The 24152-nt window shown below is 46.4% G+C and overlaps 1 protein-coding gene and 1 long non-coding RNA gene across 3 annotated transcripts in view; one reads left to right on the forward strand and one right to left on the reverse strand.

Annotated features, from left to right (window-relative positions):
• Window positions 1-24152, forward strand: part of LRRC75A (leucine rich repeat containing 75A) — a 261639-nt gene that overhangs the window by 234117 nt on the left and 3370 nt on the right. The gene's annotated exons all lie outside the window — the stretch shown is intronic.
• Window positions 1-24152, reverse strand: part of LOC120387411 — a 70783-nt gene that overhangs the window by 4274 nt on the left and 42357 nt on the right. Inside the window, exon 3 of the long non-coding RNA XR_005590154.1 lies at window positions 872-976. This is a non-coding gene — a long non-coding RNA (uncharacterized LOC120387411). The remainder of the gene's footprint in view (window positions 1-871; window positions 977-24152) is intronic.

Genomic DNA, 24152 nt, shown 5'->3' on the forward strand with positions numbered 1-24152 from the left:
ATCCATTTAACGTGTGCCATGTTCATTTTATATAGTTCTAGGGTTTTTAAATCGAACAGTTATGGGGTACCAAGTCAAAGCCTTACAGAAGTCTATTATGTCACCACTTTTACCTTTTAATAACCAAATCTGTAATCTCATTCAAGCTAATGTCATATATTTTTACAGGATCTATTTTCCACAAATCCATGTTGATTTGAAATCATTACAATACCCTTCTTTAACTCTTCTTTAATTGGAGTCCCGTATCAGCTGCTCCATTATGTTGGAATCCAGGATCTTCCCTGGTGCTCCAAGATGCATTAAAAAAAAAAATCAACATTAACAGTCCAGTCAGTTCCTCATCCACCTCTTTTACAACTTGTGTATGCAAGTTATCTGGACCTGTTGATTTTAAAATGTCTGTGGAATGGAAGAATATTAACATCACCATCTGATGAAACTATATCATCTGTTTCCCCCCAACTACAGAACAGAAATATTTGTTAACGCTGCCTCATTATTGATGATTCTAGCATGTGAATTAGAATTTGAAAGCCAGGTTATGGCAGATACTAACAATATGTCACTTTCATTCATCCAGTCCATGATTATCTGGAATTGGAAGAAAAAGAGACAAAACATTGAAAGTATGGCAGGCACATGGATCCTTGACATATGTAGGCTGGTAGCATCTTGTGTTGAAGATGATTCTTAGGGATCTGAGCACTCTGAAGAGAGGGAAGCTTTAAGGATGCCTATTGTGAATGCTAGGTTCTTGGGGGAGAGACTCCTATTGCCGTTTCCTTCCCTGACAATACGGACTTGAGTAAGGGTGGATGATGCCAAAGAAATTTGGTTTTAGGTTTTGCTGAACTTGCAGGTCACAAACCTGAACATGGCCTCTGGAGAGGAGACCACGGTGCATGCCTCGCTCCATCCTCTACACCAGGTTGGTACATAAGGAGATTCTTAGTTGATTGCCAGCATCTGTGACCTGCAGACAAATCAAAAGGAGGATGAATGTGCTTGCTAACAGTCTCCAAGTGCAGGGCAGAACTGACTGCACAGAAACGACCATCCCCAAGCCCCTTCTTACGTGGCATGGACAAAGATGATGTAACCTGGTGTCTGCTAGACCCAAACTGTTCAACGGGCTTGTTAGGACTGGCTCCGTTTGCTGCCCACACCATTCATCCATTGCTCGCCGGCCAGCCTTCAACGTGAAAGGCCTCCATCCGAAATATGGCCACTGGTTTTAGTTGATGCCACCATCTTGTTTGAGAAGTAGGGAATGCTTAGGGTTCTTGTACCCAGTGCATGCCCAAATGCACAGAGTAGTTCGCGAGAGGGCAATTTGCTTATACTGCATTTCTTTCCAAACTCCATTGAATTCTCTTTGATGAATGCTCCCACCTCAAGTACTGTTACATCTTTTCCTCCTGTTTTAGGCACTAGACATGCACAGTAGTAGGATTGTCTTGGGAAAATAAGCAAGCACAACAATTAGCCTGTTGCTTTGTCTGGAACAGAGAATCTGATGGTGTATGGTATCACTAATTGTCCCTGAAAGAGCGTGTCAGCAAATCCATGAAAAGCAGAACTGAATAAGAGCAGTCTGGCACTCAAATAGTCCCTCTCCACCCACATAGATTAAGCTTCCACTCCTGTGAGAGAGGTCCTGTACTGGAGCCATAACAACCTGCCCTGCCAGAAGAGCAGTTTTAAAGCAGGAATTCCAGGTTAGTCAGTGGAAAACTCCCTGGAGGGTAGGAGGAATTTTAAGACTCCAGGCCTATCATCATGTCTCCCATTTTACAGATGGGTCAGTTGAGGTTACAAAGGCTTGAAATGACTTCAGGCTTACACAGGATAGAAGGACCAAACTGGGATGAAAACCTAGAACTGATTAATCCCTCCCCTCCCACAACCTCAGTCCTTCTGTATATATACTAACCATTATACCACACTCTTTCTAGGAGCCGCATTCTCACTGAGATGCCTCCTGTGAAGACGGCTGGCTCTGCCTTCCTCTGATTTAGACAGTAAAGTGGGTTAACAATGGGGGGAGCATTTCTAGACTTCATAATGTTGAAACTACAAACCTTAGCAGAATTGCAAAGGTGCTTGGAACACGAGGAGACCAAAAATAATTAATCCCCATGGGTCTATTCCCTTTTACCAGTAAAGCCTTAGGAATGTGTGTGTATTGGGAAGCTCAAAGCACTTATAGGTACCTATCTAAACCCCAAAGGCTCTCTGAAGAAAGGGGAGAGATCTTTCAGGCTGTTCATATCTAAAGACTTGGTTTTTACAAAGGCTTAAATGTACACTGGTTAATAATCCCCTAAAGCATTCTGTGGCAGTAAACAAGGAGCTAACCCAGCCCTTTGAATACTCACAATGGAATACAAATTCCAGAGCACAGAATAAAACTTAAAAAAAAAAATAGCCATGAGTTCAAGCTGAAATGTTTCACTCTAGAACCAAATGTTCCCAGAGTTCGGGGGTGAGCTGCAGTTCTGGCTCAGGACTATTCCTGTTGGATTCCTAAGTGATTTCTGGATTTAAACATCCAGAATGTGGTGGCTTTTTCTTAATTGTACTAGATTTATCACCAAGCAAAATCACGAGCCCCTTTGAAAAAATCAAGTTTTGAACCTACAAAGGAAAATACAGCCCCTTCCCTGTTGCTTTGAACTGCAAATATGCTTGTGGCAGGTGCTGACTCTCTCTGCTGCCAGTACCTTGAACAAGAAGCAGCTGCAAAAAATCTCTGCCTTCGCCTGGAAGAAACGCTTTATACCAAGCTGCGTCTCTCTCATAATCATACAGCGAGGAAGGAAGCAGTACTGCTTGACAAACTTAGTACCTAGGAATTGCCACATGGAGTCAGACCAGGGGAACCTGTCTCAGACCATTACTAGGTATTAGAGGACTGTCCAATACAGGGTTTCTTGCATGTTGTAAAACAACAGTGAGTTTTCTCCCTAGCCCATAGCAGATAGAAGGGATATAAATCCTCAGCTTTTAGGGCATAAGCCCAGCCTTTTCCTTTTTTTATGCTAGTATCACTGTTGATCTCATCAGCCACAGAAACGCTTCGTCCTTTTCTGGTTCTCCCAGAGCTCAGGCCCCAACTAGATCTTGTGACTGTCTGGTTAACTGAAGCTTGTGTAAAAAAAAATCTTGTGTTGTCGTTTAATATCAGTGGGTGTCCCTTAGTTCACGTCTTAGGAGGGAGAATAAGGGAGCAGCCTGCCTTTGCTCTACCGTTCCTTATTTTTACATACCTCTATTGTTTCCTCCTCTGGGCTAAACAGCAGTAAGTTTTGGCCTGATTCCTTCCTCTAGGCTGTTGAGTTGAACTGTGTTTGCGGTTCCTCTTAAAACAACAGTAAATACACTTGTTGCAAATGTTTATAATCCTCCTCCCCCTTCCCGAGTATCGATTCTAGTCTAGCAGTGTGTGACTGCCCTCATTTGGCTCAGGAGTAAAGACCTTGCAGAGGTGATCTGAGAAGAGCCTCCTGCTGCTAAGGACAGTAAATGGCCGAGTGCCAATTCTTTTTTTTTGCGTTCACTGGTTTCTAGGACGTTCTCAATGCCCAGTGTTAATGCTGGTACCTTCACCTTCCAGTGGATTCCCAGACTGGCATTTTGGTCAGTAAATACCCACTTTCCTCCCTAAAAGACCAGTGCAAGAATCCAACCCTTGCCTTTGAATGCCTCCTAAAAACACCAACATTTGCACAATACGCTTCTATTATGCTGTAACTCTAGCTATTGAAACAACTTGCTGTTATAAGTAGTTGGGATCCAAATTAAAAGTGCTAAATCCCTAAAGCAGGGAAGCATCTCCTGTGTTGGTAACTCATTAGCTTGTGCAGTTCTGTCAGGGGCTTTATGGGATGCCACTAACAAGAAAGATCTGCCTCCCCTTCATTGCGTCAGCTGTTCAGCTACCCTCCAAAAAAAGGTTCAATAACTCAATGTTAGTTTAAAGAAACTGACATCAACCTCTTTATGCTGTGCTACAGATAAATGCCCTGAATTAAGCTCAAAGGAAACTCAACAAGGAAGTCCCATTTGGTTTTAAATATCGATATTTTTATGGCATTTAAGCAGATCACAAAATGATCTTACGTGGATTCTGTCAAAATCACCATTCTGTTTCACATTGTGCAACCTCAAACACCAGCAGTGCTGAAGAAATTAACAAGGGTTTTACATTTATGCGCAATCTTATAGCTACACCTTGTGAATGTGTATTTCAAATCATGGAGCCACTGCTGGCCCCTCTGCACCTGACAGAGGTCTGTCTATCCCTGTGGAAGAGGCCTCTAGAATTTAATAAAGAGGCAACCAAGAGGGGACTACAGACATTCTCTGCTAAATATTATAAAAGGTTTCTCACACACACACACACACGCACACATAGACACAGGTTCTCTCTCTCTCTAACAGGTAATGATCAAGTGATCTCTCTCCTGCCATCCATCTCCAACCTCTGACAAACAGAGGCTAGGGACACCATTCCTTACCCAGCCTGGCTAATAGCTATTAATGGACTTAACCTCCATGAATTTATCCCATTCTCTTTTAAACCCTGTTATAGTCCTAGCCTTCACAACCTCCTCAGGCAAGGAGTGCCACAGGTTCACTGTGTGAAGAAGAACTTCCTTTTGTTTGTTTTAAACCTACTGCGCATTAATTTCGTTTGGTGGGTCCTAGTTCTTATATTATGGGAACAAGTAAATAATTTTTCCTTAGTCACTTTCTCCACATCACTCATGATTGTATATAGCTCTATCATATCCCCCCTTAGTCTCCTCTTTTCCAAGCTGAAAAGTTCTAGCCTCTTTAATCTCTCCTCATAGGGGACTCATTCCAAACCCCTAATCATTTTAGTTGCCCTTCTCTGAACCTTTTCTAATGCCAGTATATCTTTTTTGAGATGAGGAGACCACATCTGTACACAGTATTCAAGATGTGGGCGTACCATGGATTTATATAAGGGCAATAAGATATTCTCTGTCTTATTCTCTATCCCCTTTTTAATGATTCCTAACATCCTGTTTGCTTTTTTTGACCGTCGCTGCACACTGCGTGGACGTCTTCAGAGAACTATCCACGATGACTCCAAGATCTTTTTCCTGATTCGTTGTAGCTAAATTAGCCCCCATCATATTGTATGTATAGTTGGGGTTATTTTTTCCTATGTGCATTACTTTACATTTATCCACATTAAATTTCATTTGCCATTATTTTGCCCAATCATCTAGTTTTGTGAGATCTTTTTGAAGTTCTTCACAGTCTGCTTTGGTCTTAACTATCTTGAGCAGTTTAGTATCATCTGCAAACTTTGCCACCTCACTGTTTACCCTTTTCTCCAGATCATTTATGAATAGGATTGGTCCTAGGACTGACCCTTGGGGAACACCACTAGTTACCCCTCTCCATTCTGAAAATTTACCATTTATTCCTACACTTTGTTCCCATCTTTTAACCAGCTCTCAATCCATGAAAGCATCTTCCCTATTATGCCATGACAACTTAATTTATGTAAGAGCCTTTGGTGAGGGACCTTGTCAAAGGCTTTCTGGAAGTCTAAGTACACAATGTCCACTGGATCCCCCTTGTCCACAAGTTTGTTGACCCCTTCAAAGAACTCTAATAGATTAGTAGGACATGATTTCCCTTTATAGAAACCATGTTGACTTTTGCCCAACAATTTGTTCTTCTACATGTCTGACAATTTTATTCTTTACTATTGTTTCAACTAATTTGCCCGGTACTGATGTTAGACTTACCGGCCTGTAAGTGCTGGGATCAGCTCTACAGCCCTTTTTAAATATTGGCGTTACATTAGCTAACTTCCAGTCACTGGGTACAGAAGCTGATTTAAAAGAGCCCCTGGTGGTCACCCGCATAGTGGAGAGAAACAAGGGGCCCCGGAGAAGCACGTGGAGATGGATAAGGTACATGTGGGGGGACGTAACCCGTTGCCCCCTCCCCCCACGGCCGGCCGGCCCCCACCCACCCGTCTCTCTCCTTTCAGGCCGTGACGCGGAACATGGACTCTGTGTTCAAGGATCTGCTCAGCAAAGGCGGGGGGTGGGGGTGACGCTGTCCCCGAGCCCCCTGAGGCCCTAGATCCCCCAGACCCCCCCCCGTCCCCCAAAACCTGCCTTTGGTCTTGCGCAACAACGGGCTCTTCAAAGCCGTTGGGAGTGGCCCCCATATCCTCCGGGCCAAGGTCACCCCCCCCACCTCCTCGTGTCCATGGGGCTCCCTGCCCCCCACTTTGAGCACAGCTTTGTACCCGGGGGAGGGGGAAGCTGCTGTCTGCTGGGGGTCCCCTACCCCAAATACTGTTTGCTTAAATTCTCCGTGTGTCTGTTAGAGCCCGGCCGCCTGGGTTGTCTCCCCGGCTCTGGGAGGGGAGTGGGGGGGGGGCTGGGAGCCCGGACTCCTGGCTTCTAGCTCCCCAATTTTCAAGCTGTCCCCCACCCCCCCATTCATAGGCAGCCCCCCAGGGTGTGTGAGCACCTCATTTTTTAACTCCTTTACCCCCTGATCTGTGTTTGAGGGCCCCCCCCCCCGGCGATGAACCTGATTTTCACACAGTAAAGGGGCCAGTCCCAAGGGTGTGTCTCCAGTGCCTCTCTTGGGGAAGGCTATCAGCCAGCAATGGGGAGAGGAGAGATGTCTGGGTGCAGCCTGGAACCCGGGTGCTACCGTAATGCTGCTAATAACGCACCCTCCCCCTGCCCATCTCGGCTGGGCTACCCCTTGCAGGCTCTGAGGGGGGGGGCAGATGCTGACTCCTGCCCCCTCCTGGGTAAAGGGGGCAGGGAGGAGGGCACCTGCTGCTGCCACCCGCGGGCGAGCGGCGGGGAGGACTCCAGGCTGCATTTGCCTGCTGAGCAGGTGAGGCTGTGGGGCCCTTGGGGGCCCCGGCTGCTGGGACTCGGGGCTGGGGCCCTTGGACGTCGCTCTCCAGAGCGGGCGCCGGAGCCTGGGGCACGGGGTCACCTGGGTGAGGAGCAGGCTGGCCCGGCCCGGCCCTGCAGCCCAGGCGCCCCCAGAGCTGGGGCTTTGCACAGCCCCTTGAGCCTGTGGCTGTGGGGCCCTGACCTGCTCCGGGGAGACCCCAGCGGTGAGTGATTTCCCGTCCCCCTGTGGGGGCGACTGGCTGGCTGTGCCTCAGTTTACCTGCTTTGCAGCGGGGTGTCCCGCTGCACCTGGCAGCGCTCCCTAGCGGAGGGGGGGGGATTAGTGAGTCTGTCTTGCCTGGCCCAGGCGAAGGTGGCCCGGGTGCAGTGTCTGGACACGACGCTGGCTGGGTCAGGGGGCTTAGCCTGGCTGTGGGGGACAGAGCTGAGGGGGATGTGGCTGCCCCCCCCCCCGGTGTGTGCTGGGGATGCTGCTGGGGGGGGCTCCCCCCGCCCCGATGAGTCCGTGGCGCAGGGACCGACCCTTCCCCGGGCCCCCCCTAGCGCCCCAGCACGGGCTGAGGTCCCGCTCGCGGCCGCCCGAGCCGCGCATGCGCAGTGGGGAGCCGGGCGGGGCGCCGCCATTGGCCGGCGCGGGGCGGGCGGGGCCGGGCGGCGGGATAAAGCCGGGGGCGGCCCCCGCGTGGGGAGCGGCGGCGGCTGTTGCCTCCGGAGCAGGGAGGAGGGAGCGGGGTCTGCCCGGACAGGACCCGGAAGTGTCCCAGCGAGGGCCCGGACCCGGCGCGTGCAGGTGGGTGAGGAAATCCCGGACTCTGCCCCGGCGGCCTCAACGTCCCTTGTTCGGGGCCCCGGAGCTCGTGCCCGGAGGCGCTGCCAGGGCCGCCGGGGGGGGCCCTGAGCGGGGCTGCGAGCTCCGCCCTGCGCGTGGCGCTCACAGCCCCGCCCCCTCCCCACGCGGCTCGGGACACGCTGCAGCTGTCGGGCGAGGCGCTGAGGCTCCAGGTGAGGAGGGAGCCGGGGAGTCCTGGGGATAGTCAGGGCACTGGGAGGCAGTGATTTCCTACCCCCAGTTTTGTGAGCTAGTTACATACCCATTTAGTGACTGTTTGGAAATCTGAATTTAAACTGAAACATTAATACATACTTTAAAAGCTTATATAGTGTATGATAAAATATGTGTATCTGAAAAAGTATAATAGATTTGAAAAGTATGAACATAGACTAGCTTCCTTGCTTCCTTATACAGCTGTTTTTTATGATGTCAGTGCATTCATTTTGGTGATGTTGGCCAACCTAATAATTTCAAATGATGATTTGTAAGCAAAGTCTAAATGAGCTCTCCCTGACAGCTAGTGATGAGCTGGGGGCAGGGGCGGCTCTAGGCACCAGCAAAATCTAGGGGGCGGCAGGCTGGGCCGGTGGACCTGCCGCAGTCATGCCTGTGGGACGGCCACCGGAGCCCCGGGACGACTGGACCTCCCGCAGGCATGACTGCGGCAGCTCAAGCGGAGCCGCCGGACCCCCGGCTACGCGGGACCAGCGGTCCCTCTGCAGTCATGCCCATGGGAGGTCCGCTGCTCCTGCGGCTCGGGGGCATGACTGCTTGGGGCGGCCGAAAAGGTAGAGCCGCCTCTGGCTGGGGGCTAAGGCTTCAGGGCCAGATTATATTTACATTCACACCTAATCTACCTAGGTATCCAGCAAACAGAGCTGTGTTGTCCAGGTGATAGATTTTGGCTGGGGTTGGGTTACAAACCACTTGAATGTAGGGGGAAGAGGAGATGAAATGTTGTTCTTATTGTATGAGTAAAGGGCAGTAGAACTGTACTTAGCCTGTGATGATTTGCAGGCATCAAGAGATTGTCAGTGATTTCAGCTTTTTTGTGTAAGAGACAGCCCAGACTGCACTAGCAGTGAGGTTCCCGCACTGAAAGCTCAGCTGAAATCACTGAGAGCTGGTGGAACCTCAAGAGACCAACTCGCAGAGATCACAGTGGTAGGTGACTGTGCAGCGCCATTGGCAACAGAGTGGTGGAGTGAAGGGTGGCACAACGAACAGCGCCTTTTTGTCCCCCACCTGGGAGGTGTACTCACGTGAAAGGAGTCTCCACTGACCAAGGACAACACGGTAAATAACCATTTGTTCGTTGGACTATATGTTTCCCATTGGCCATTATCTTTGAAAAATCATGGTGATCGGGGGAGGTCCCAGATGACTGGAAAAAAGCTAATGTAGTGCCCATCTTTAAAAAAGGGAAGAAGGAAGATCCAGGGAACTACAGGCCAGTCAGTGTCACCTCAGTCCCTGGAAAAATCATGGAACAGGTCCTCAAGGAATCAAAACAGTCAGCATGGATTCACCAAGGGCAAGTCATGCTGTGGATGAGGGGAAAGCAGTGGATGTGCTATTTCTGGACTTTAGCAAAGCTTTTGATACAGTTTCCCCACAGGAGGGTAGGGCTAGGATACAGAGGGACCTAGACAAATTAGAGGATTGGGCCAAAAGAAATATGATGAGGTTCAACAAGGACAAGTGCAGAGAGGGGTTACGGTGGACGAAAAGCTGAATATGAGTCAACAGTGTGCCCTTGTTGCCAAGAAGGCTAATGGCATTTTCAAGGGATGTGATCATTCCCCTCTACTCAGCACTGGTGAGGCCTCATTTGGAGCACTGTGTCCAGTTTTGGGCCCCACACTACAAGAAGGATGTGGATAAATTGGAGAGAGTTCAGCGGCAGCGGAGGGCAACAAAAATTATTAGGGGGCTGGAGCACATGACTTAAGAGGAGAGGCTGAGGGAACTGAGATTGTTTAGCCTGCAGAAGAGATGAATGAAGTGGGATTTGATAGCTGCTTTCAACTATCGTAGAAGATGACAGAACAAGGAGTAATGGTCTCAAGTTGCAGAGAGGGAGGTTTAGGTTGGACATTAGGAAGAACTGGACTGAGATTCTATGAAGATTTTTAAAATGCAGTATTTGCCAAGGTTGTTATCTCACATTGTTGCTATCTGGGAGGTCATTATGTTGGGGCGTTTCTGTACTAAACATTTTTATTATAATTAATTTTTACATAAGAATGGTCATACTGGGTCAGACCAATGGTCCATATAGCCCAGTACCCTGTCTTACAACAGTGGTCAAGGCCAGGTTCCTGTTGCCCATTCCCAGCTTCTGATTTTGTTTTTTTTGTAGACCTCTATCATATCCCCATTAGTCATCTCTTTTCTAAGCTGAAAATTCCCAGTTACTTTAATGTCTCCTCCTGTTTCATACCCCTCATCATTTTAGTTGCCCATCGCTGTACCTTTTCCAATTCCAATATATATTTTTTAGGATGGGTGAGCAGAAGATCTACACACACTATTCAAGGTGTGCACGTACCATGGATTTATATAGAGGAAATATGATATCAAGATCTCTTCCTTGAGTGTTAACAGCTAATTCAGATGCCATCATTTTGTATGTATAGTTGAGATTGCTTTCCAATGTGCATTACTTTGCATTTATCAACATTGAATTTAATTTGCCATTTTGTTGCCCAGTCACCCAGTTTTGTGAGATCCCTTTGTAGCTCTTCGCAGTCTGCCTGGGACTTAACTATCTTGAATATGAATATGTTGAATAGGACTGGTCCCAGTACTGACCCCTCAAGGATACCACTATTTATCTCTCTACATTCTGAAAACTGATAATTTATTCCTACCCTTGTTATGTGTTTTGGTGTAACTTGCATTATTCTTACATTAAATTTGCATAATCCTAACAAAACATTTACTTTATTCATCTCTCTTTTATATATCTCATTGGCTTTGTTTAACAACTTAAAACTAGACACTTTTAATATTTAATAAATACAGGGGAGTTTTAAACAAACCTATAACTCAACCAGACAGTTAGAATCTGAGCTGTGCTTAGCACAGCCAATGGTATGCCAGAAATGCAATCCCTGGCTTATCTCATGTTTTCCAGGGCTCTGTAAAACAAAACACTTCCCAACCCTACCAAGTGAGACCCCCCCCCCCCCCCCCAGCAGCATTCCCTGGAGGCTTCAGAGTGGTTAATTCAGTGGTTCTCAAACTTTTGTCCTGGTGACCCTTTCATGGTGGAGGCTGACAGATTCTGGAAGAAGCTCAAATGCTCAGTTGGTGGAGTATGTAAAGAAGAGCCAGTCTCTAGGAAACAGACAAATAAATGCATGGAGGTTAAGTCCATTAATGGCTATTAGCCAGGCTGGGTAAGGAATGGTGTCCCTAGCCTCTGTTTGTGTCAGAGAGTGGAGATGGATGGCAGGAGTGAGATCACTTGATTATTAAATGAACCCAAAGTTATGGAGATAGATGAGAGAGAGTCAAGGAAGCCAGCAGAGTATCTTTCATTGATCCATCCCTTGTGGGGGGTTATTAAGGAGAGGAGCCAAAAAGACCAACAGTAACAGCTGTCTGTTATTGCCTTTTTGAGTTTAGTGGAGGTGTTTATCTGAGGTATCTGCTAAACTGTAAAACCATGAACAGTCACCTTGGAGGCCACAGATGCCCAACAATAATGACTTGATAGTTGCATTCTACCTGACCAATTAGCAGTACCTTTGGCTGTTAAATGGTGCTTACTGCATTCTGGTCCTCAGTAAAGCATCATTCATTAAGTCTGACCACCTCCCCCCCCCCCCCCCCAATAGACCCAACCTCCTGCAGTGACTTTTGATCCTGGACCAGTGCCTATAAGAAGTTGTCCACTTAATTGGCAAATGAAATCATACAACATGATGGGGGCTAATTTAGCTACAACAAGTCAGGAAAAGGATGTTAGGAATCATTGAAAAGGGGACAGAGAATAAGACTGAGAATATATTATTGCCCTTATATAAATCCATGGTACGCCCACATCTCGAATACTGTGTACAGATGTGGTCTCCTCACCTCAAAAAAGATATTCTAGCACTCATATGAGGAAAGATTAAAGAGGCTAGGACTCTTCAGTTTGGAAAAGAGGAGACTAAGGGGGGGGATATGATAGAGGTATATAAAATCATGAGTGATATTGAAAAAGTTATTTACTTATTCCCATAATACAAGAACTAGGGGTCACCAAATGAAATTAATAGGCAGCAAACAAATAAAAGGAAGTTCTTCTTCACGCAGCGCACAGTCAACTTGTGGAATTCCTTACCTGAGGAGGTTGTAAATTCATGGTGGCTAAGTCCATAAAAGGAGGGCCGTTTTGGTTAGCCTGAACTTCTCTACTCTGCTGTCCCTTTTGAAGACTAAGACTCATTTGAAAATAGACGGTGTGTATGTGTGCACCAAGTAACCATCTGTGTAGAGATTAGCACAGTGTATTTTTTACAATATAATTTAACCATTCTTTATATTAGCACTCTGTTCCAAACAGGGTAGTCAGGGCTTCCTGAAACAACCAGTTTCCTATGCCAGAGAAATTGAACAGCTAAGTGGCTAGCGCTATGAGAGCAGGCTTCTTGGGCCTTGCTTTATATTCTCATTCTGCTATTTAAGATTATTAATAGCTAGCTTTGCATACATTTGTTTTATTTATCCAGCAGCACATTCCAAATATTTCAATTAAACACAGTTTAAACAGATGATTGGTAACTGTTCTTACAGTAAGCTGAGACTTTTTGGTTGTGGCAAATAGCAAATGTGATTAATTATTAATTTTATCCCACGTACAGGATCCTAGTCAGATGTCTTTACTACAGGGCTTTGGAGCAACAGGCATGGATAAGCAGACCCACTTTTGAGGAGTCCAAGTCCACTTAGTATACTGCATCCATTTATATTGATTGTTTAATACCTATGATCTTTTCCTTTGATTTAACTGATGCATTAAAACCTTAATATTTTCTGATATTACCCAAAACATCTTATGTTCTAAATATCTGCATTTCAGTATATTTCATAGCTATTGCAGGATGTTTGTTCTTTCATTTGTTCTGTAGCTGGTATTAGCTTTTTATGATTTTCTGAAAGACAAAAATAACATTTTTCTACCCCTTTTTTCCCTCTGTTTACTATTGAAGGTATCTTGGTATACCATGTCTTTTATGTAGGCAATTTTGGATTCAAAGCCATCAGCAAAACTCAGAGACTCTTCTTTTTTAAGAATCAAAATAGTTTTACAAACCAGATGTGCTGGTTTAGATTCTTAGAACTTTACATATTTTCACAAATAGATACATACACTTTTTTTCCCTTAACATTCCTTTACTCTCTCTTTCCTTAAGTCACTTGTTTATTTCCCAAAATAACACCTTTATCACCTCAGGGTATGGCTACACTTACAAATCTGCAGTAAATCTGCAGTGCTGGTGTGTGGCCACATTTGCAGCATTACATGCCTGTGTGTTACTTAACTGCAAACAGCCTGCAGCGAACAGACTCCCTCTCTCCCCTCTGCCCCATTTCTGTCAGGATTTGATTGTTCACAGATTGATCACAGCAAACAGGAGCTGTGTTTGTAGATAAGCAGCTCCGGAGTCAACAACAAAACAAAGAGTAATTTATGAGGCCAATAACAGCACTGTTGTGTGGCCGCACTTGATGACCAGCGCTGCAGCCAGGGAGCATTTCAGTTTCTTCATCTGTTGCTTGCCTGCTTGTCTGGGCCCGATCCTACACCCCCCCCCCCCCCCCCCCCATGAACCATTTGTGAGTGATATTGTGGTCACTTCACAATTTTGAAAGAAATGGGACCAGGAAGGGTGGGGGCTAGTTGAGGAGCCCACCCTCCTTGCAGACCTTGCAGAATTGGTAGTGGAACACTACTGTCCTTTTTACAATGAGATGGAGTATTAAGGGGGTTGGATCGATCTGGGGTGGAGGTTTGTTTTTTTTAAAAGAACAGGGTAAATTAATAAAGCTTTTAACTTATTATTTGAATATTAGGAATGAAACAATTAACCTCTTCTTTAGCCAATTTAGTTTTTAACAGTGGCCAAATCGCCCTTGCTTTCACACCTAGGGTTTTATCCAAAGTGTGGTGCGGCTGCGATTGTGCAGATTCCACTCACTCAGACCGCAGGGACAGGAACCCCTTGGTCGGCCGATCCCCGGACAGAGATGGCACCCAGACTCAAACACTCCACAGGAGGATGGATAGACACAGAGACAGGACGGTCCTCAGTCCGGACAAAACACAGAAATAATTACCTGACCAGATTCCTGATGTCAGATCCCGGGATCCCTACCAGAACAGAGTGGGAACCAACAGGTTCAATGGCGTAGACTTCACTGTGGTCGTGCACCTTTCTGTTCTGGTGGAGGATGGTTGCCATCTCGGTGGAACCTCCAAATTGTCAAAGTTAGACTCAGTACAGATAAAAGGGTGAGGACTTAACAAGATAACAAAGGAAGCAGAATCAGATATGCATGCCTAGCCCAGGTAAACTTATCTTGTTTCTTTTCCTGGCACCTGTATTTTCAACATTTCTTATTTTTGCTTAAAGGTACATACAACATTTCTTTAATCCATTCTTATTTTTACAATATAATTCATTCTACTTTCACACTACTGAATGGTGCCCCATAGAAGTGCTGTCTTACCCTAACATTCTCGCTGCCTCATCTGTCAGGTTTGAAAAATCTGAGTTTAGATCTTAGCCCGTTTCCAGAGCCCAGAATTACTGGTCAGATTCAAGAGTTGCTACCTCCAGTTTTAAAGGAAACTTGACGCATTGAGAGTCTGGTGTGAAGGCTATAACACCTCTTCCCATCCCAGCTTCCCCTTATTTAGTCTGAGTTTTATCTTTTCCCCTCATTCTACAGACATGCTGCTCCGATCCCAGTCAGAGAGATTCAGAAAGTGCTGCAGGTTGTCCTAGATAGAAACTTCAGAGGAAAGGGGAAGCCTTTGTCATAAACGACCCAGGGCCATTTGAAAGCAGTTGCCTGAACTTCTTGACCCAGCAGGATTGAGTAGGTGGAGTGGGGAGGAGATTAGTTACATCTTGGGGAGGTCAACTATGACGCATCTAGGACTTGAAGTCAATAGATGCTCTAGTTGCTCGCTGCCTGTAAGGTGAAAAAAGAAAAGCCAGACATTTGAGGTTTGGGCATCTTTTCTGTGCTTCCATTTCTCCCTCTGTAAAATAGGGATGACACTTGCCCATGTTGTAGGGGTTCTGGGGGGCCCAGAGGAGGCCTTCAGCTCTGGCTTTGAGGGAAGTTACAGATGTAAAGAAGAATCGCTGCATTCATTTTTCATAAATATACTTTTAGTAAATCAATATAAACTGAACACAAGCTTCCTTCCTGCCTACATTTTGTAAAAGGAATCAGAATCCTTGGCCTGGCCCTGTGCAGCAACAGGGAGTTCTCAGTCATCACAACATTGTGGGGAGGAACTGGGGCTCCTGGGTCAGTGCAGGAAGGAACTGCCCTTATGCTTTCAGCACAGGAATAGTAACTGTACTCTCCCTAGTCCTCTGACTTAACCCGTGGGACAGGCAGCTGAATACAGAGGTGGCAATATTTGTTTAGGAGCCCAGGGCAATCATGCCAGCTTGGAAACTAATTTATTCATTAATATTTGTGAACTACCATGAGACTGGATGCAAGGCTCTAGAGAGTACCCAGGCTGCCAGTTAGTCCACATTTTTTGTAAATTTTGGAGCATGCAGTATATGCATTGCCTAAATAGGTGGAACACCACTGGGTACCTTTGGTCTGCTAGGTTGAAGAGTCCATTATCAACTGTTGGTTCCCTGTGTAGGTACTTCAATCAAGTCACCATTTAATCTTCTCTTTGTTAACCTAAATACATGGAGCTCCTTGAGCCTATCACTAGAAGGCATGTTCTTTAATCGTTCTTATGGCTCTTTGAACTCTCTCCAATTTATGAGCTGAGGACACCAAAACTGGATACAGTATTCCAGTAGTGGTCACTCGAGTAGCAAATGCAGAAGTATTATAACCTCCCCACTCCATATTCCTGTTTATACAACCTGTGATCACATTAGCCTTTCTAGGCACAGCGTCACACCTGGAGCTCACATTCTTTCAGAGTCGCTGCTTCCTAGGATAGAGGCCCCCGTCCTAAGTGTGGCTGATGTTTTTCATTCCTAGATGTAGGACTTTAAATTTGGTTGCTTATGTTGCACTGCTTTAATACACCGTGAGTGTTCTCTCGCAATGGGTAAGAAGATGGTGCTCACAAAGCCGCCTTTAACCTAATGAGACTCTAGAAAAGGTCAGGCAGCAGCTGGCCCTTGTGTGTGGATAATTGCTGTCAATATAAAATAACTGAAGTTACTTCACCAGCGTCCTGCCGAACCTGCAAAATAGTCACTTGAACCTGTGATAAACCTAAGAGCTATAGAATGAACACTTGAGGTTAGTAGTAAAGGTTGCACTTGCAAAGTGCTTTTCAGCCAAGGCTCCCAAAACACTTCACAGACCTTAATGACAACTCTCAGCACCCATGGGGAGGGAGGGGAAATGTACGATCCCATTTTACAGATGGAAAATGGGATCACAGAGAGGTTAGTGACTCATCAGGTTGCATGGCAGGTCAGCGGCAGAGTTAAGAATACCAGGGCTCCCAGCACCATGCTTTAGCTACTAGACTGCACTCACCCCTTTCTAAACAGGTGATGTGAATATTCTGTCTTCCTCTTATGGCGACATACTCAGATACACAGGCCACAGGACCTCACCCACCCACTCCTATACTAGACCCCTAACCTGTGGCTGAGTTACTGACATCCTCAAATCATGGTTTATACTGCAGAGGAAGGCGAAAACTCCCAGGTCTCTGCCAGTGGGAACCAGGGGGAACATTCCTTCCCAACCCCAAGTATGGTGATCAGTTAGGCCCTGTACATGTGGGCAAGACCCACCAGCCAGACACCTGGGAAAGAATTCTCTGTAGTAACTCAGAGCCCTCCCCATCTAGTGTCACCGGCCGTTGGAGATATTTTCTGCTAGCAGTTACCGGTCGGCCACCTGCCCATTGTAGGCCAGCTCATCACATCATACCGGCCATAAACTTTTCAAGCACAATCTTGAAGCCAGTGAGGTTTTTTGCCCCCACTGCTCCCCTTGGAGGTTTTAACTCCCATTGACTTCAGTGGGAGCAGAATTAGGGAGTTACAAGGGCCGAGTTGAACCAATGAGGAGTCAAATTCACGATTCCAGGGAGGTTCAATATTCAAAGCCTGAGTATAGGCCACCAAATGATCACTTGTGGATAATAATAAAGCTTTAGAAATCAGTTTGTGCAACTAACTGATTGCACGAGTCTATTGTAGCAGCTCACACTGAAGATCCCAGACTCTATAGTCTACTTATGGAGTCTTAAATGTCACAGCTGAGCTTGGGTGAGATTCTGTTTAGTTCAGTTACACACACACAGTCTCCCATAAAGAGACTGGTGAGCCACAAAAGACAAAATGTTTTAATTCTCCTGTGCTGTCAGGTATTCCTTGTAATAGCAAGCACTATTACAGGAGACGACTAATCTAATGCAGCCAGGTAATAAGAGGCTAGCAGCTTGTTTCCACTGCATAATTTCCTTTGCAGAGTTATTACTGAAATCTCAGCTGAGATGTTTGAAGTTGTATTAGTCAGGTATTTTAAGTACAAATAGAAACTGAAAATATTAAGCTCATCCAGTATTTAGCCAAGCCCCTGAATGGAAGTTGGCTTTAATCCCGCTCCCTATCAATTTTTACTTCTTCCTTGTAACAAACATTTTAAAGGAACAATGAAAACAAAGCCCCCTTAAACAGCCTCCAGGGAACAATCCAGCATTGCCAAGGAATGGGAGACCTGTTAGGGAACTCATTGCTTTTCCTGTGTGTGTGTGTACACGTTCGTTCGTTCCCAGCCCATGGTTAGCCTGCTGCAGATCTGCGCGCTACATAAGATGGCTCATGGATTCAGCATCCCTCTCTTCCAAACTGGTAGTTCGGGCCCAGCTCAGGGCTCTGGTGATGTGAAGTCATCACTAACAATGGATAAATCTCTCACACCCCAGAAGTGAGGATATTTTTCGGCACCTTTGGAGAGTCCCTGTCCCTCCCTCTCTCCCCACAGTAGAATCAGGTTCTTCAACCTGATGTGTGGGATAGTGTAGTGGCCTGCTAGACACGGGGACCTGAAGGCATTTATTCCTTGTGAAGGGGATTTTCAAAGGAGCAGCCTCTAAACTCTCATAGGCACGTTGAAAATCACAACCTGCCAGGGTAGTACGGTGGTAACTAAACATCAGCGATTATTTACCTACAAGATGGCGAGGCCACCAGATTGTAGTTACTAGTTAGGCAGGTAAGGGAGCGAGCGGCTGTGACGATTACAGGATTTCAGAGGTATCTGTTCACAACGTCTGAGGCTCAGCTTCCCTTTTTTGCACTGCAAAATGAATTGCGGGTGCACGTCCCGAGGACTCGCCCCTCTGACTACCCAGCGTGTCGAGTGGTATGTTGTGGGCACTCCTACGGAGACATGTAGGATGCATGGTGTGATGGAGTAGGGGCTGTCTGTGTGGAGGTTGGCAGAGCCGGGGAGGATTTTAGGTGAGGGACAGGTATTCAGCCTGTAACCTGAGCTAGGGGGTGGGGAGGTCAACACCTCTGCCCGGGGAGCTAGACAAAGGCAGGGAGCCGAGTGGAGAGGGTTGGGTCAGTTTCGGTTTGGGGCTGGGTGGTGAGAGTTCAGGTGATCCTAGGCTGGGATCCAAGCACCCTGAACCCCCAGAAGGGCCAGATTGAGAGGTTCCTGGCCCTGGCCTCGAGCTCTGCTGTATCCTGTGCTCCTGTTGTTCAATAAACCTTCTGTTTTACTGGCTGGCTGAGAGTCACTGAGTCCCAGGAAGAGGGGTGCAGGGCCTGACTCCCCCACCCTCCATGACACATGGTATCAGAGTGCCATGAGAAGTACAACTTCATTACTGGCTGGGGCCTCTGTGACAGACTGCCAACTGGCAGAGCCCAGCTCAGAGTTGGGGTTAACTCCAGTAAGTGCGTAGCATGAGCGTAGGTTCTTTTTATTGTGTTTTAATATGTTTTCTCTGTAGTGCTATTTACCATAAAAATAAAGTAGGTTTGCATAGGAAGTGCTGTGTGTGTGGTACCTTATGTCTGTAGCAATTACTGTTAATGGTCCTGAAGAGAGAGCCTGCCTGGGCTGAGACTAACACAGTGAAGGATGAGCACTGTGCCTGGAAATACCCGAGTCAGAAGGGAGAGACGTGGGTCTCTACCCGAGGATGGACCACTGAGGGGGAAATAGAGATGTCATTGCTCTGAAATGTGACAGCATCCACAACATGGAAGTATTTCTGTGGACCACTGAGGCACGCCATGTATGACGGAGAGCCCATAAGTCTCATGCCACAATAGGCAGGTTGTGGAGTGGCCTGGACAGTTTGTTCCAAACATACATACAGCTAAAGCAAATATAGATCCACCATTGACTTAGCCACATCGCCAATTGAATCAGCTGCCTTCAGACCTTGAATCAAAATTACAACCTACTGAATCAGATGCATCTTCTACTAACCCCCACCCCCCCATTAAGTTTCTGGCCTGACTTGTTCAAGCCGATCGTCCATTTCAATAAGTGTTCTTGGAACAGAGTGTGATCACCCACCGTGATAAATCAAATCATAGACAAACCCTCAGGCTCAAACATAACAGATCAGCTTTGTGAGAATTGCTTTCTGTGTGGCATAACACAGAGCCAATCATGGCAAGTGCTAACTCTAGGGGACAGATTGTCTCGCAAGGTCGCCAATGTGACCAGAGCAGTAAGCCTAAATTATTGAAAATAAATATAGCACAGGCTGTCTCTGTAAGAGAGCATAACCTTTTATATTTACTATACACCACACCTTTCTTCAGAGGATCTCTAAGTTTTCCTGACATACTACGACAGGGAAGGAAGCAGTATTAAAACCTGGGCAGTTAGAGCAGGAGACTAGAAATGCATCTATTGACAGGTCCCATTACCAATGGGCCTATCACTGGAGCAGGTGAAGAGACCCAAACCTTTCACCTCCAGCGTTCTAGTTTGAATCCTGACTGGGTCAGTAGGGACCCTCTGGTGACTGTGCGGGTGGCATATGTGAAGCAAGTTGGATAGTTTCAGTCAAGATCCCACCTCAACAGGTGTCCCAATTGACAAAGTAGCATAACAGGTAGTCAGAGAAGCCAAAATTACAATGGGACATGGAGACTGAACTGCCCTCTCCTAGGGGTATTCACGTCACACCAGTGATGAGGCTGACAGGCAAAGCAGCATAAGGGAAGCTTGGCCTTGGTCTGACCACAGGGTTCAACCATCCATGACAGCAATTAAAAGCCACACTTTAAGAAGTAGCTCAGCAGACACACAAACACCATTATAGTAGGGTAACATACTCAAGTATGTGAGCACAATGGCTGCTGCCCAAAGAGGAGCAGTCCTAGTACTGAAGGCGGCCAACTAACGTTTGCCTCGGGCTCAAGTGATAGGCGCTGCGTTTTAAAAGCAGTAGGTTCTGGAGTCTCAACCCACATCACAGGTGGGTTGTAGCGATAACGGATAGCTGTAGTGTCTACAACCAGTACCTGGGATGTCTTGCTGTTCTGAAAGCAGTACGTAAATTTACATTAGAAATGGTGACAAGCAGAGGGTGGTTAAAAGGACAAATAAGAGAATTTTTTTTTAAAAAAAGTGCCCCACACAGGAAAAAAAAGCTGTCCATTTGATACCTTTCATGTGCATCAAATTCACTAAAAATGAGACCGCAGGTAACTTCTGTATACTGAAGAAGGAGTGTATTATTCTAAAGATACTACTCATGTACAGCATGGTTGGGATAAATCCTCTATACCTGTCTGCATTTCTCTCATCAGAATATAGTTTCATTCTAATCTTTGCAATGATACATTCTCAAGTGCTTTCCATAAGGAGATGGCGAAGATGCTACTGGTCACCTTTCCATTGTCTGGAGTTCGAGTTAATGATCATTAGTCTTCTCCCTCTGTACAGATTCCACTGCTTAGTGTCAGAGACAAGAGTTAAAGCAAAAACACTTAGAAGTTTGTGCTGCTGTCTGCGCTGTGAGAGGGTTTCAGGCTTTTCCCATTAGAGAGAGAGGTGTGTGTGCGTGCGTGCGTGTGAGTGAGAGAGAGATCAGCAGTCCAGTACCTTGTGTCTCATTCTCAGGATAAAGACTCTGCTGAGGAGAAGCAGCATCAAACAGACCTTTTACAGCGACAAGTTGCAGACGGCCATTCTGCCGCCACGCTGCATTTTCCATGCACGACACTATTCTTCCCCAGACAGCGTGCGTGGGCATGCACAGGCCATTCTAACAGTCACTTACATGACTAAGTGACTGCATGAATTGCAAACAGCATGATGTCTCGGTTTCACACACCACTATTCTCTAGTCCTGTCTGTTACATTATCACATACAGCCTCGTGTGTGTCAGGGCTGCTCAAGTGTGTGATCTTATTCTTCCATGCTGCACCCTACAGAGCAGGGGGGGTCTTAATTTATTTACCATTGGGGACCACATCCACACAATGCATATATTACCTGTATGGCCCTGAGGCTGTCACATGGGCCGCACCTGCGTGCTGATTGGGCACGGTTGAGAACCACTGCTACAGCGGCTGAGCCATAACGCAGCTGAAACTAACAAAAGATTCTTCTTTAACTCAAGCAACAGCGGTCTTTTGTGAGGGGGGTAAAAAGTCCTTAGTCCCATCCCTCCCATGGTTCCTGTTGGTGATACAACCACTGGGGGACAGAATAAAGGTGGCAGAGGGAGTCCGCAGCAGAAACTGAACCATCTAAGTCAGGGGTTCTCAAACTGGGGGTCAGGACACCTGAGGGGATCATGAGATTATTACATGGGGGGGTCGCAAGCTGTCAACCTCCACCCCAAACCCTGCTTTGCCTCCAGCATTTATAATGGTGTTAATATTATATTAAAAAGTGTGTTTAATTTATTGGGGGGGGGGGTCCCACTCAGAGGCTTGCTATGTGAAAGGGGTCACCAGGAAAAAAAGTTTGAGACTCACTGATCTAAGTGGCATAATCAAGATCGGAGAGAATGGGGTATAACATTTTTTGGGCTGCCACTTGCTCAGGAATATCTGCTCACGTGGGGCTTTGCATCTCCTTGAGCAAAGCAACCATGCCAGCTTATGGCAATAAAAGCTCTTAGAGCATCTCTTTCCTTTCTCCAGCTTGGATTCCTTGGGCTCCCAGCCCCTATTCCCAAAAGCCCTTGTCATTCACAAAGCAGTGAAATATTCAACCCCTATTCCAAATACACCAATGACCAGAGAGCTAACTCCTTATTCTCGCTGGATGAATCGCTATTACCTTCAGTGGGACTGCTTGTGAAAGTTTTCAGCACTCTCTCTCTGGGGTGCAAAGCCTGCTTTATGCTGGAGTTGTGCTATGTCCATAATGGGTGGTAAATAGTCCCAGCAAATAACAGGCTGTGGAAAGCCAGACATCGTGATTGCCTGTAGGTGGTCCATGGCTCTCCGTTCCAGCTTCCACTCTTGCTCTCCTTGTGGTCCAGGGAGGCTGGGCATCCAGAGTAAGAAACAGACCAGCAAAGGAGGACTGAAATGTTACTGTGTTGCCCCCTTCAGATCTCATTTAGGAACCTTCATTAGTGCTACGTGTCTGGGCTTAGGCCTAATGAAGCTGCTTGCAATGGCGCACGCAGCTAGGAGCCAGGAGAAAAGGTCAGGTCGAGTCGAGGGGGCAGCTAATCAGATCGCTGCGTGAAGCAACACATGGTTTTCAGCAGTCTCCGGAGGTGTCCCCAACTGCTCAGCTCTGGCTCCTCCTTAAAGTAAGGAATGGTGCAGACAAGGAGAGAACAGATGAAACCAGCTGGTTTATAGCAGGCAGCCCTTTAGTGGACAGGAGATTGTGTTTATGGTACGCACGCACTTCAGAACACACACACTGAGGTACTGACCACACCGTTGCCTTCATTGGTTTCAAGGGAAGCATGCTAGTTAGGCAAATACTTGAGCCTGGCAATTGTTCCATTTCACTTGGCCAGAAGGCCAGCAATGCACCCGGATGATTGCCTGGTTCTAGGGTAGGGTAGGGGAACTCAAGACAGCGATGCTCCTTGCAAGAGGGATGAAATACTCTGTATTCTACCTCGTCCTTGCTGGTCTCTGTATTCAACAGGCATCACCGAGTACTAAATGTTCCCTTTCACTTTCAGTGTAGAGTTGAAATGGCCGAGTTCCTGTGGAAGACTGAACTTTCAGGAAGTCAACGGCATAAAGGCACAAATAGCATCAAGAATATCTAGAATTCTTCCTGTTAACTTTGGAAGTGCACCCCCAAAGGCATTGCTGCCCAAAAGGAACTATTCACCTATGTCACAATGAAATGTTTTAGTGGAGTTTAGCAAGGGCTGTAGGAGTTTGCAGCCTTCTGCTCAGTGAGATATTGGGGTTTCAACCAACTGATTGGTCAAGTAGCTTTCTAAACGCCACAGTCCCCATTGAGAGACTTAGGTAAGGAACAGACTATATAAAATATTATGGAGGAAGTACATTTTTTCTTAAAGGAGGAAGAGTTTAATAGGTTCTTCCACACCACCCAAGAAACTCTAGTGTAGTGTTTCCTTGCACATGCATCATATTGCAAGGGGGCACGCGGACTTGTGCTGCCAGTGAATTAAAGCATTATATTCTTTATCACCAGCAGACCAAGTTACCCCAATGTCTCGTTGAATAGAAAGGCCCTAACTCCTGCAGCCCTCAGTATCACATCCCGGGCCAAGGAAAGTAAAGGTAACTGAGATGGGCTCGATTAAACCCATGGTTTTGAGAGAGTAAATGGAACTATAGTGGATGCAGTTACTAGTTCTTCTACCAAAGGGAGTTCCAAACTGCCTTTCAGTGTTCAGGGAACGGCTAACCTGCCAATAAAAGATATGCTAGTTAACTCGGGTTCAAACAACAGTAAGGACACGGAAGCTTAGGTTCAATCCCAGCTTCTCCTGAAGGCTCTCTCTCAAGTGGAGCTCAACAGAGCTGCTGTATATTCACTGCTATTTTTCCCACACACGTTAGATATTGCAAGTTTAGAACACTTTTTTTGCACAGTGTAGACCCCTTGAGTCATTGTTCAGAGTCTAAAAATGCCAGGGTAAGGGTTTACATTTCAATTTACACAGCAAGTCATGAACAGAGGCCTTAGGTAATTAAGGGCAAAACGTGAA

This window comes from Mauremys reevesii, linkage group 20, assembly GCF_016161935.1.
Source record: "Mauremys reevesii isolate NIE-2019 linkage group 20, ASM1616193v1, whole genome shotgun sequence".
In the NCBI taxonomy this organism is placed as follows: domain Eukaryota; kingdom Metazoa; phylum Chordata; order Testudines; family Geoemydidae; genus Mauremys; species Mauremys reevesii.